Source organism: Hemicordylus capensis, chromosome 5 (genome assembly GCF_027244095.1).
Source record: "Hemicordylus capensis ecotype Gifberg chromosome 5, rHemCap1.1.pri, whole genome shotgun sequence".
NCBI lineage: Eukaryota > Metazoa > Chordata > Lepidosauria > Squamata > Cordylidae > Hemicordylus > Hemicordylus capensis.
Genome location: NC_069661.1, coordinates 134,278,200 through 134,291,424, shown reverse-complemented (window position 1 = coordinate 134,291,424; position 13,225 = coordinate 134,278,200). Strand labels below are relative to the sequence as shown.

The following is a 13,225-nucleotide window of genomic DNA, read 5'->3' as shown; positions in this document are numbered from 1 at the left end:
CTCCCACTCTTTATTTCTTCCTCTGGCTTATTTCTTTCAATCCTGGTTGCCATGGCACAGAATTCTCACCAATGGAGAAGCCTGCTGATTGAGCCCAGAGGTGCACTTAGGTAATTTTGGAGCCTGGACCAAAAGGCCTTTGGAGCCCCCCCCACCCGCCAATTAAGCATCATCAAGCGTGGCTGGGCGACCACATCACCCAGGTCAGACTAAAGAGCACTGGGAGGCCCCCAGGGGCTGTGGAGGCCCTGGACACAGGCCCGAATTCCAGGGCATTGAGTCTCCAATGTCACTGCCAATTGGTGGTTAAGCACTGTGTGGGCGGGGCTTGCCATGCACCATTTGCCATGGACCATGGACCACCTAAGCCTTTTATATAGGTACCAGACTCCATAGCACCGTCGAACAGTTCCCTTACTCTAGAAGTTAATTTGGAGTGAGGTCTTGCCCCTGACATCACGGATGTGTAGATTTAGCCCTGTGTACAGACTAAGTCTCACCCCTTCAGTCGCCTAGCTGCTGGCCCATCTCCTCTCAGACCATAACTCAGCCAGCAGAGCATCTGCGGGCCCCTGTCGTGCTAGATACCAGACTCCACAGCACCGTCGAACAGTCCACAAAAGCAAGAAGCTGTTCCTTTCACCAATGAAAAGCACTCTACGCATGATCAAAAACACTTCTTACATTTTTAACCCTTTCACTGGGGGACTGCTGCACATGCTGATAAAAGCGAAGTCCTACATACTAGGATTATTTGTCAACAAAACATGTATCTCCCATGCACAGGGGCGTTACCTTGAAATATTAAAAACACCTTCGGAGGCCCAAGGGGCTCTGGCTAAAATGGACCCTCGTTTTTTCAAACTCCGCCGTGTGTTCTCTGGCCTTCGTTTCCCCCTCCCTTCTTCCCACTGTAACTGAGGGAAAACCGGCTCGCCGCTTCCCCGCCCCCCATGTCTGGCCGATCTCCCGCCGAGGGCGAGAGGGACCCTCTGCCGCCTTCGTTCCCTGCCGGCGTAGCGCATCTCTGCTAGCGGGGAGAAAGTGTCCTGCATGCCCCTTTGCCTGCCGCAGCCGCCAAACGGAACCAAAAGCTGGGACCGGGGGAGCAATGAATGAACCACATCAAGCAAGTCGGCTCCGAGGAGGGTAAAATGGCAGCGAAATGCAACAGCCGCAAAAGACTCAGTTGGGCAGCGTTTGATCACATCACCCGTAAGGCTGCTCTCTTGTGCCCTCTAAAGCCACTGCCGCCTTCTACCTCCGGCATGTAGCAAGCAAGGAAATCTCTCATCATCATTCAAGAAGGGTGAGTGAAGCGAGTTGTTTTTCGCGCGTGGCTGTGTGTATGTATGGTGTATGTGTTATGTCCTCGTTCTGGCTGATTTCTCCTGGCCATTTTGGTGGGGAAATCTGCAAGGCAGCTGCTGCTCTCTTCCTGAACCTGAAGTGGAGCTGAAGGAGCTGCGGATTTTCTTGGCGGGCGTGCCTTGCTCGTCCCAGATTTTGCTTTTTCTATAGAGACGACGCGAGGGGTGGGCAAAGAAATCCAAAACTGGAGCTTCCAGATTCCTGAAGAAAGAAGGAAGGATGGAATCGTCAGCCATGCTTCATTTGGAAACGGTTTTAGGATGCTCTTCAATCTTAATTCTCTCCCCCCCCCCCGCCCCGTTTGAAACTGCAGTTCTCTTACAAAGGTGAGGTTGCCACACCTTTGTGGGAGTGAATTAAGGTGGAGGAACCTTAATTAAACGGGAATAGTCTGGAGCTGAATAGGGATCTGCAATTGAACTGGATGCTCACAATTCTCTCTCTGGGGTTTGCAGCAACTAGCTTTAATCAACTTCCCTTTGCTTACCTGCAAATCAAAGGAGAAAAGCATGCACGTTTAAATCACAGCAGACTTTCGTTAGATTCACAAACCTCATTAGAAGTTAAACGACCTGCCCTTGTTTGTTAAGTTTGTATCTCACTTTTCCTCTGAGGCACATAAGTGATATTATCTCTGCGATGGTTCCTGAATTCCTTGCCACCATTTATCTTCAATATTCCTCTCCTAGAATATCTTTATTGACCTAGATAGTGGGGGAATGCTGTAGACATGGGATGTTACTCCAGTAGCATGACATCAGCATAACTTTTTGGTCCAAAGAGTAACACACCAGCCAGTAAAGGGAAATGTTTTTAAAGTAATTTTTAAAATAAAAAGTTTTATTGTTTCACAAAGAAAAAAGAATCAAACCAAAAAAATCAATCCTGTCCAAGAAATACACAGTTCAAAGCATAACCAGTGTGAATCCCTTTCTCCCAGCTTCTTCCTCAACAGTTAACTTTCAACTGACTCCACAGCACACCTCTATAGAACTCTTCCTGTCAATCCAAGTACCTGGCAGCAGCTGCCGTGCTTAACTCACTAACCCCCAGACCAAGCAACATATAAAAACATTAACTATTCTTAATCAGTCAGTTCTTCACAATCTCATTTTATTCTGGCAACCTCCTGTGAGTCTGAAGGAGTGTGACTTACCAAAGGCTACTTAGTGAATTTCATGGCTGAGTTATTGTAGGAGGAGATGAGGATGGTGATTGTTATTGTACTTCAACCATAAGCACTGTAGGGGTGCTGAATAGGAATATCAAGCATTAAATGTTGTGATAGCAGTGCACCCTGCTGTATTAATGAGTTTTTAAAAGCAGCTTGTATCCACACTAGATATAGAATTGCTGTTTTTATTTATTGTCTACCGATTACTGAGAACAGACTTCAGAAAGAAATTTCTTTACTAGGGACATAGCTCTCTAAAATATCGGTTTAAATAATTGAGTTAACTTACTACATGATCTCTCTCCCTCGTTCTCTTTTTACAAGAGAAAATTTTATGCTATCAGAAGGAATATGTTGGTGAATTTCTGTAACGAATGTAGAGGAATGGCCCCTACCTCTCTTCTTACTGGCAGCGTTCTGCGCTATTCTCCATCCAGCATTAAGCATGATCAGTTTCTCTATCCTTCAGCAAACTTTTGTGTTTTGTTTCCTCCAAGTGGAGTGCAGACAAAGTACAGAAGTTAGTTGATGGAGGGGAGAGAGGGCACACATGTATGAGGAAGACATGCCACTACAGTGCCAATTGCTTCCCTCTGACTGGCATGTCACTGCTTGTTGTAGCAGGCAGTGGGCATCCAAGGTGGGTGTCAGAGGTCTCTTGGGCTGTGCTGTCCAGCTGGCTCTCTCTTGCATGTGTGTATTCATTTTTTCAGAGCATGCAAGTTCAAGAGAAACAGCCAGCCAGCCAACCATAGAGATCTCTGCTGCTGCTAATCCTGGATGTCTGCTGCATGCTACAGCAAGCGGTGATACACCAGCCAGAGGCAGGCCAGCAGCTGGTCTTCCTAGCAGTGTGAGTGCTGCTCAGGTCAGGATAATTTTGTATGCCGCCTTTGGCAGCCGTGTCATGGGTTGCTGACTCCTGAACTTTAAAAGTGGTGAAAATCAACACTCACCCTTTTTTGGTCCAATTTTTAGATGTAGTGTAGCTTATATTTCTTTCAAACTTGGTGAAAATGACTCTCAGTCCAGACTTGTCTAGGAAGTGTGACTTCTAATCGTTTGGTGAAGTTGTGAGCAGCAGTTCAAAAATTATTAAGGTTTTCCTGCCCCATTAAAGCCTATGGCTAGCAACAGAGGCTCTCTAACCCCCAGACCTTGGGGACTCGGTCTGTGGCCTCCAAGGTCCGGGGAGACCTCCGGCAGCCAGCCTGCACCTGCCCTGTTGAATCTCCATGTTTGTTTGTTTGTTTTAATTACAGCCACCATGCAGCCGAAGGGTGGTTGCTGCAGACTGAGTGGAGCAGCCCTTCTCCCCTCCCACCCCCGGTGGCGGTGACTGGAGCGACACTGGGTGTCTGTTTGGCCCAGTGTCTCTTGCCAACTGCGAGGAATGCCTGCGCTGTTGAGAGAGATTGTTGCAAGTCCGGGGTTGTGACGATCTCTCTCAACTGCACAGGTGTGCCTCGCAATTGGCAAGAGATGCTGGGCCAAACGGAGAGGGGAGAGAAGGACTGCTCTGCTCATGCCCCAGCAGCCACCCCTCGGCAGCGCGGCAGCTGTAATTAAAACAAACACGGAGGTTTGGTGGCAGGGCTGGCCCCCAAAAGTGGGTTTCGGGGGGCCTCACGCTGGGTGGGGAGGCTCGTGCCGGGGGGGGGGGCGGCCTTGCGGCTGGGCGGCCAAATTACCTAGGTGCACCTGGCTAGCAAGTACTAGTGAAGTTATAAAGAGCATGGCCAGTTTGACAATTATGCTGGAATGCTGACACATTTGTCAGTAGTCTGACATTGGCAGGGGGAGCTAGCTAGTGGATGCTATTGCAAGTGCAATGCCTATTCCATTAGTGATGGAATGTGACCTCTATGGGAATGGGTGGCATGGGACATGGAATGGACAGGTAGGGAAAGTGAACATGGGGGAGAAGCAGTTTTGGGGGTGTATGGAATGAATTTGAAAGTGCTCTCACACAAATAAATGCACATTCACACACAAACAGAACCACAAACCGAACACACCAATGCAAATACACACACATGCACACAAATCACACATGCAAGCAGAACAAACATGCATGCAGCACACACACCTCAACACAAAACACATGAATGTGTACGCAAAACAAACACAGAAATGCATGTTCCACAGACACATGGACACAGAAACACACATGCAGATAACAGAAATACAAAGAGATACAAACACATACACAAATATACAAAAACACATGTGCATACAAACATATGCACAGCACAAATGCATGCATATGCAAACATGCACACAGGACAAAGATACACACATACACATAAGCACACACAGAGGAAAACACACTAACACATGTATGCACGTATGCCCCATCAGATTTTCTTAGTAATATTTTCTGATGAATGAGACCGTAGGTTTTCAGTGCCCTATCAGATTTCAGTACTGGGGCAAACTTTTATGATGGATAATGTTTTGTGAAATCTTTCAGCACCTATGCATATTTCAATACCACAGCAAGCTTTTCCAATGGGTAATATTTTCTGATGTACTGGACCATAATTTCTCATTACTCTGTCAGATTTTCAGTAATGTTTCCTGATAGACTAGATTAGTGGTGTGCATGGAGCTGGCACCTGCCGAATCAAAGGTGGGGGGATACATTTAAGGACAGAGGAGGGTACTTTTATTCCTCCTGCTGCATTTCTGCAGCCGGTGCTGCCTTTTAAAACAGTCTGGCAGAGTGGCAGCATACTTCCTTGCTATCCTGGTGCCTCCTCAGACCGGAAGTGGCCCGAAGTGCCCCGTGTGCATGCACGATTGCACACACGTGCTGGACACTTCCAGCCACTTCCTGGTCCACAGAGGCACCAGGGTGGGAAGCTGGTATGCTGCCGCCCCGCTGGACCGTTTTAAAAGACAGCACCGGTGGGGGAAATGGGGCGGGAGGGGTAAGAGCACCCTTCCCCTTCCTTAAAGGTATCCCTTCTCACCTTTGAACTGGCCAAACTGCCGGACATTTGAACTGGTTCGGAGGCCCCTAAAAGGGCCTCTGAACCAGTTCATGCACATTCCTAGACTAGATCATAATTTTTAATTTTTCTGTCAGATTTCAATTTTTTCCAGTACCCATTCAGTTTCAATACAGGGGAAACTTCAGTGATGGGTAATGTTTTATGATGGACAAGACTGAAACTTTTCATTAACTTGTCAGATTTCAGCACTGGGGTAAACATTTCTAATGGGTAATGTTTTCTGATGGTCTGGACCATAATTTCTCATTACTCTGTCAGATTTAATATTTCCCAGTATTTTTTTCTGATGGACTGGGCCATAATTTTTCATTGCTCTGTTAGGGTAAGGGCATTGGCTACAAATGGAGAGACTGAGCGTGCTCTTTTCTTGCCAGCTTTCCAGGCATTTCCCAGCACTAAATTTGCCTTAATAAACACAATTGCAGTCTTTCTTTCCCTCTTTGTATTTCAGAATTATTTGGGTGCCAGATAGTGAAATCTCATGCTTTTCTGTAGAATTTGGATGTGTTTTGTTCCAATTTTAAACATGGTAATAAGATCTGACAGGAATTGTGGGCAGAAAAAAAGAAAGCTACTTTCTTTAATCATACTGAACATGCTCAACTGTAGTTGAGCATGCTCAGTTGCATAGGGTAAGAAAATCTGACAGGCCAAGGAAAAAAAATCACTATACCGGCCTTGCATCAGTGACCTCCATGACCTTTTCTAGAAAGCAAATGCAGCAGCGAGGCACCTGCACAGAGCATGGGAGAGAGCATCTAGCCTTACCTAGCTTTCTGCTGCTTCCACCTTTATAGGTGCTGTATTATAATATTAGAGAATTTTAAAAGCATACATAATTATTCTTGGGGGGATATGATTGAGTTTAATTATCAAAAGGAGGCTGTAGGCCTAGCCCCAAATCTTTTAAGTACCTGGCTATGCCCCCCACATTTATTTATTTATTCGATTTTTAGACCGCCCTTACAAAATAGCTCAGGGTGGTTCACAAACATCAAAGACCCTTTAACAATTTAAGAGCACTGGAAGGCCAGGCCGAACAGGTAGGTCTTTAGGGCTCTCCTAAATTCCAATAAAGATTTCAAATTACGGATGTCTGCAGGGAGCGCATTCCACAGTCCAGGAGTGGCTACAGAGAAGGCCTGTATTTGACTTCTCTGATAAGAAATCTCCTTAGACTTCAATGGAACAGTGTTCCCTCTAATTTTTATCATGAGTGTGTGGGAAGAGTTTTGTTCTGCGTGGCAGTATCAAGGCACTGTGCGCACATCTCTCTCACACATGCACACGCACACACACGGACACAAGTATCACAGCGCACACATTTTAAATCTACCCTCGCCCCCAGGCCCCCACCTCTCTTCTTCTGCAGCTTAATAATACTTCAATATTCGAATTAGTATGGTGAAAATAGTATCATCATGCTGCAGACTTTATTACAAAGTATAATAAAAACAAGGCAACAAACATGTTCTTCAACAAACAGTTATTGGAAATGATAATACTTCTATATTCAAATTAGTATGGTAGAATACAGCAATAGAACAAACCAAGAAGTTTAAAACAGTTAAACTTAAAAACATATAAACAGTTCAAATTAAAATAATACCCATAAAGCTACCAAATAATTAAAAAGCTTGGCTGAAAAGATGTGTCTTTAGTTGTTTCCTAAAAGCCAACAGGGATGGATATAAAAATAAAACAAAGTATTGCAGGGGAGGGAGGGAGGGGACTCGGAAGTTAAAATGGGAGCTGTGTGTAGGGTTTTTTCCTTATGTGTTAAGATTTTTTTAAAGCACATTTAAAAAAATGAACTAGTTCAGTTAATATTCAACTAATAAGTCAAGTTTCAAAAGTATATATTAATTTCTTGATGGGGGGGAAAAATGGAAAATTCCCTTTCATTCCAGATTTGGCATGTAGGTCCCCCCAAAAATTGTGTATTCAGTACCATAGCAGCAATTATTACTTAATGTATAAATATTATATAATTTATAATGTATAAATATTATAAGTAATTTATTAGCAGAACTCCTACCTCAGGCCTTTGGGGTTCTTTGAGGGGGCGAGACTGGTTTGGGAGGGGGAATGGAAATGTAATATAAAATCCCACAAAATCGTGGACTTAGCACTATTGTGGGGCTTCCAGGAGTGCTGCAGTCGCTGGGGTGGTGGTGGCCTGCTGAGGTTCCCCCTTCTCCAGCTGCCCCCCCCAACTGCCTGTTTTGGGCCATTTTCAGCCTGTTTGGGGCCTCTGTTCATTGGTGGTGGCCATTTTGGAGGCTGCAACACAGGCACACTGACTCACTGGCTGGTGGGGGGAGGGGGAATCTCAGCAGACCCTCCCCCGGCCGTGGCAGCACCCCCTGAAGTCCTGCAATGGTGGTAAGTCCACCATTTTTTAAAATTAAAAAACCCTACCTGAATGGCTCTTGGCTTGGCCTGGTCCAGCTTGAGGGCGAGCCGGACAGAATCGGTACCAAATCTCCTGATGATTTCTCCCAGTGATTTCACATAGATATTAAAAAGCATTGGAGACAGTATGGAGTCCTGGGGGACACCATATGAAAGTTCACATTTTGAAAAACAACAGTCTCCAAACAACAACATCTGGAATCTTCCAGATAGGAGCAGAGCTACTGCAAAGCAGTGCCTCCCATTCCCAACCCTCTCATATGGTTCAGAAGGATACTATGGTTGATAGTATCAAAGACTGCAAGAGATCCAAAAGGACCAACAGTCACACTCCCTCTGTCAAATTTCTGTTGGAGATCATCCATCAGGCCAACCAAGGCAGTCTCCACCCCATAGCATACCCTAAAACTAGTTTGAAATGGGTCTAGATAATCGGTTTCCCCCAAGACTGTCTGGAGCTGGGAGGCCACCACCCTCTCAATTACCTTGCCTAGCTATGGAAGGTTGGAGTCAGGCGGATAGTTGCTTAACTCTGAGGGATTCAATATAGGCTTCTTCAGAAGAGGTCTAATAATTGTCTCCTTAAGACAGGAAGGATATGAAATGGGTCCAGATAATCTGCTTGAAGCTGAGAAGTCACCACCCTCTTAATCAACTTATCCAAACATGGGATCTCCTCTCAATCAACTTATCCAACCATGGGAGTTGGGAGAAAGGCCTATTATTGCCTAAGGAGCTCTCCATGAAAGCCCTCATAGCCACTCCCAACCCAATAGTCACATACGAATAGCCTCACCCACCAGTTGGTCATGCTCCTCTGGCCTTGCCCCCAACTTACATAACTGCAATAATTTGGGGGATTCTATTACAAGGAGTCATGGATAGTTTCCTAATTTCACAGCTCCAGAATACACTATTTTAGTGTACCTCCATGCACCACATATTTGTGGGGCATCTTTGCTGGTAACAGGCACTCCATCCTACCTATCTTAATTTGGACCTCAAAGACAAAGGAAAACTGTGGGTGCATGGAAGGCAAGTTGTAAGTGAGTACAGTGTGTGACTTGCACAGCATCATTTCTGGTCATGTGGAATGTCTAAGACATCAGCCTTAGGTTCCAATTTCTAGGCTTGTGGAGCTTCAGCCAAAATGAAATAGTCTGCACTTTGGTCTCATTCCGGCAGGTTTTTTGTCCATCAAATTATTTCAAATTCTATTAGTTTCTCTGAATTACTCTTGTTTATTTTAAACAAAACTTCTTTATTAAAAAATCAAACCTAGAAATGCACAAAAGTTAAAATAATCAAATGGTACTCGCAGGCTAACTTGAGCCCAGTTCAAACCAATATTATATCCAATACAGGCAAACCTTGGCATTCACGGACCCAGCATCCGTGGTCGGGTAATTGACACCTGACCCTGACATATGCAGAAAACATGGGTCAACAAAGGGTTAATTTTGTGTATCCATGGGTCAGAGGTGGCTGGAAAAGATCTTCAAGGTCATTTCCAGCCACCATTTTGAGCAGAGGAGACATTCTGTGGCTCATTGGTTTGAATTTTTTTTTAAAATCCTGATTTATCATGTGAAAATGCCACATTTGGGACTTTGTGGAGGCATTGTTGGACACTTGTGGAGACATTGTTGGACACCACAGAGCATGGCAGGACATTCCCCCCCCCCAAGTTCTTAGGACCCTTTCCCACTGATTTTTGCCATTTTCTGCTCCTCCAGGAACCTAACCACCCATTGATTCAATGACCCATTATCCACAGTTGTAGTGGAGAATGGGACCCCTGTGGCTAATCAGGTTTACCTGTATCCCACACTGGCCACCTCACACTGTGATGGAGAATTGTGATTGGTTGTGGTTCCCTAGCATGAGTTCAGTGCCCTTAAGGGACTGTGGTTCCCTAGAATGTGTTCAGTGCCCCAGTGCCCTTAAAGGGGCACTGGGGACAGGGCATGCCAGTCCTTCTCCATTTATATACCTACTCTGGGGCAATGGTGGTGTAACACTAGTGTATTGTAGCTACAGCTGGCAAACAGAAAAGTTACATGAATTACTTTACTGTAGTAAGCTTTGTAAAAATGAGTGGTCAGGTGATTGGAACTCAGGTGAATTAGGGAGGAGATTCTCACGATCGGACAAAAGTGGGCTAAGGGAGCCTGGCCCGCTTTTGGGTGAGGGTGAGAACCACCGGGCTCGCAGGCGAGCCCGGTTTCCTCAAAGCAGGTAACCTGCTTAGGTAGCCCTCTCCTTAGAGGAGGTTTGCGGAGCGAGTGCTCCGCTAACCCCGTCTATTTGATCGTGTATTGCTGCAGCACAGCTTCGTGCGGCGGCAACACACGAGGAGACCCCCCCCACCAGGAGGCTGAAACAAGCCTCCCAGCCCTGGGGGTCTCTCCAGGATGCCCCGCGTGCTTGGAACTTCCGGGGGTCGCGCGATCCCCACAGCCCCCACTGGCTCCGTGACGCAGCCGGCGTGCTCGTCTGCTCGTGGGCGGCCGGTGTGCTCGTCTGCGGGGAGAATGGGATAAGCCCGCTCTCCCCGCTAACCCCTTTCAGGCAAGTCTCACTGATTGTGCGACTTGCCGCACTGTTTTACAAGGAGGTGGGAGAATGCTGTTGAGTGGCAAGAGGACAGTTGAAAAAGAGCAGTTGGGAGAAAATAAGAAATAGGGGGAGAGTTCTGCCTTTAAGGAGGGCCTGAAGGTCAAGTAAGAAAGCTGCTAGACTGGAGGATAATCTTGGTCCTTTTGAGCTGTAGAAAGATTGCCATCCAAGTCTGCAGCTTGTGAGAGATGTGCTTTCAGAAGAAAACTGTCAGCTGGGCCCAGCAGCAAAACCAACAGTAGCTACAGCTAAGGCTTTGAACCAGTTCTGGGGAGGGGCAGAGTGAGAGAAGGGAGTGCTCTAAAAGAAGTGGGAAACAGTGAGGTAATAAAGTCTGTTAGATGCATTTTATGCATTTAAATTAGGTGTTTCTTAAGAGCAATAATTTGCTGATTTAAAATCTTGCAGCTTTCAGACCAGAATTACCACATTTTGACTCAAGCTTCAGGGAGCTGGAAAACTGGAAGCTAAGACTGATTCCTTAACAAACATGTCATGTGATAAGAATGATGTGTTGCAATATAACCAATTGTGCTTGTTAACAACTGGCCCTTCATGCACTCACACTTTTCCTTGGAGACCCAAATCAAAATGGGGAGGATGAAGTGCCTGGCATCAGCAGAGATGCCCCATGTGGGTGCATGGAGAGTAAGTAGGAATGTGCAAGCCAACTCCCAACAAGCCAGGCTCGACATTGAACTGGCCCGGTCAGGGCGGCCCAAGTTCAAACCTGGCCCCTGGTCCAAAGAACTGGCTTGTGGGCTAGCTCAGGGAGGTATACTTGTACAGGGGAATCCAGCAAAGATTCCCCTTCACAAGTAAAAAAGGTAGTTTTTACCTTTTTAAAAACCAGGCGGTGGGGATGGTGGCAGCAACATCAGAGGTGGCAGGGGTTCCTCCAGCCCCCTCCTGGCCTTCCAAATGACAGCCCAGACTGGCTGTGGCCCAGCTTGGGTCTCTGTGCATGTGATTCATGTGGTGATGCAAATGGCCTGTGTGCATGTGCAGAGGTCACGAAAATGGTTTCTGTGCATGTGCAGAGGCCCAAACTAGGTTGCAGCCATAAGACCAGCTCTCCTCTGCTTCTAGGATTTGAAGACAATAAGCTCACACCAGGGTAAATGTCAAAGTAGTTTTATTAGGCAGAGCTGAATAATACCTAAAGAGGATGACAGAACAAAGGATATACCATACGTCCCTTCTGCTCGGCAGGAACCCCAAATGACGGCCGATGGACCTCCTGAAGCCGGCTGGTTGTGTAGCACCTTCCTGGGTCTCTAGGTCTACTGCCTTTTTATACTTTTACAAGACTCTTAAACAACACCTGGAGATGGTCTGATGGGTACATCTTATCAATGGAATGTGTGAGACCCAAACACTTGACCAGCTGCCAAGGACATTCTAATTAGAATACCGTCCTTGGTGAACATCTTATCTATCCTCCCTTCTCCAGGTGGTCAACTAGGGAGTATGTTTTAAGTAAACGTTATCTCTGCCTTGCTATACTAATTGGCACAAAGATAGAAGATCTAAAACATGAATACAGGAATAAAAGTGACCCCCAAGTTTTAGAGAAAAACAAGATCTTAAGATTATCAAGTCTGCAATGAAAACCCTCTATGCATATAAGGAATCTACAAAATCATATATGCACAGAGGGAAAAAGTGGACCACATCACTAAACCTCCTTGCCATATCTTCCGCAGTGACACTACACCGCCGCAGCTGCTGCTGCTGTCCCCAACACCTGATTTTAAAAACATGTAAAAACAATTATACGTGCATGAACACGCCTCTGTTCCTCAGGAGTGTTCACACACATACAGCTGTTCTTATGTTATTTGGGGGATTTAACCCCCCACACACCAAGAATTTAAATGTGTCAAGCCTCTTCCCCTCAGAATCAAGCTGTGACTATTCCAAGCTAATTCAAATAAAGGAGGAGCATAATTGCCAAACATAATTGCCAAACATGTTCCTCTCCACTTCTAAAACAAATGTTTTTGCCTTTTTAGAGGAGGAAATGTGTCAACAAGGCCACCAGGTAAGGCTCCCCATCATATTCTGAACTAGGATGCCGCTAAACACAATGCACAAAGTCAGGAAGTGTCCTAAACTAGCAGTGGGGAAGCTGAATCTGTTGAATTTCTGCCTGGATGCACTCCTCTCCAGCCCTTGAAATACAAGGTAAAATGTGGGTACATGGAGCCTCATTTGTAAAGCCAGCATAATATATGAAACTGTACAAAGTCTTTACAGCTTCTGTGGTGCGGTGGTTAAGATGGGCACCTTAACTTGATATTTCCATGCTTTTTAGAGGACAAATGAAAAATGTAAAGACATCTTAGCTCTCTTCTTAAACTTAAAGTTTTTGGAGGACTGAACCTGCAGGCTTTTTGCAAAGGAAAACCTCACTGGGGACTGGGGGGGGGGGAAGTATAACATGGTGGTTACCCTTGCTGGCTATGTGAAGTCTCCATATTCATAGGCTGTTTATCTCTGTTCTAGAACCTTCACATTCAAATGCAGAATTCTGGCTGCTCATAGGAAGGGGCATACCTCTAATGTAGAACTTCTGTGTAAAAAAAGCAGTCTGCCATCACCTTGTATGTTCTCAGAAGTCCTGTAT

The 13,225-nt window shown here is 45.8% G+C and overlaps 1 protein-coding gene across 7 annotated transcripts in view; it reads left to right on the top strand.

Annotated features, from left to right (window-relative positions):
• Positions 1-859: 859 nt before the first annotated feature.
• PRR5 (proline rich 5) overlaps positions 860-13,225 on the top strand; it is a 146,266-nt gene continuing 133,900 nt past the window's right edge. For 4 of the 7 annotated variants that reach the window (XM_053253077.1, XM_053253075.1, XM_053253080.1 and 1 more), the window contains exon 1: positions 860-1,309. The gene's annotated coding sequence lies outside the window, so the exon portion shown is untranslated. Of the gene's footprint in view, positions 1,310-12,621; positions 12,641-12,714; positions 12,784-13,225 lie in introns of those variants that run through there. The other 3 variants (XM_053253082.1, XM_053253081.1, XM_053253076.1) reach the window with 3 other exon arrangements.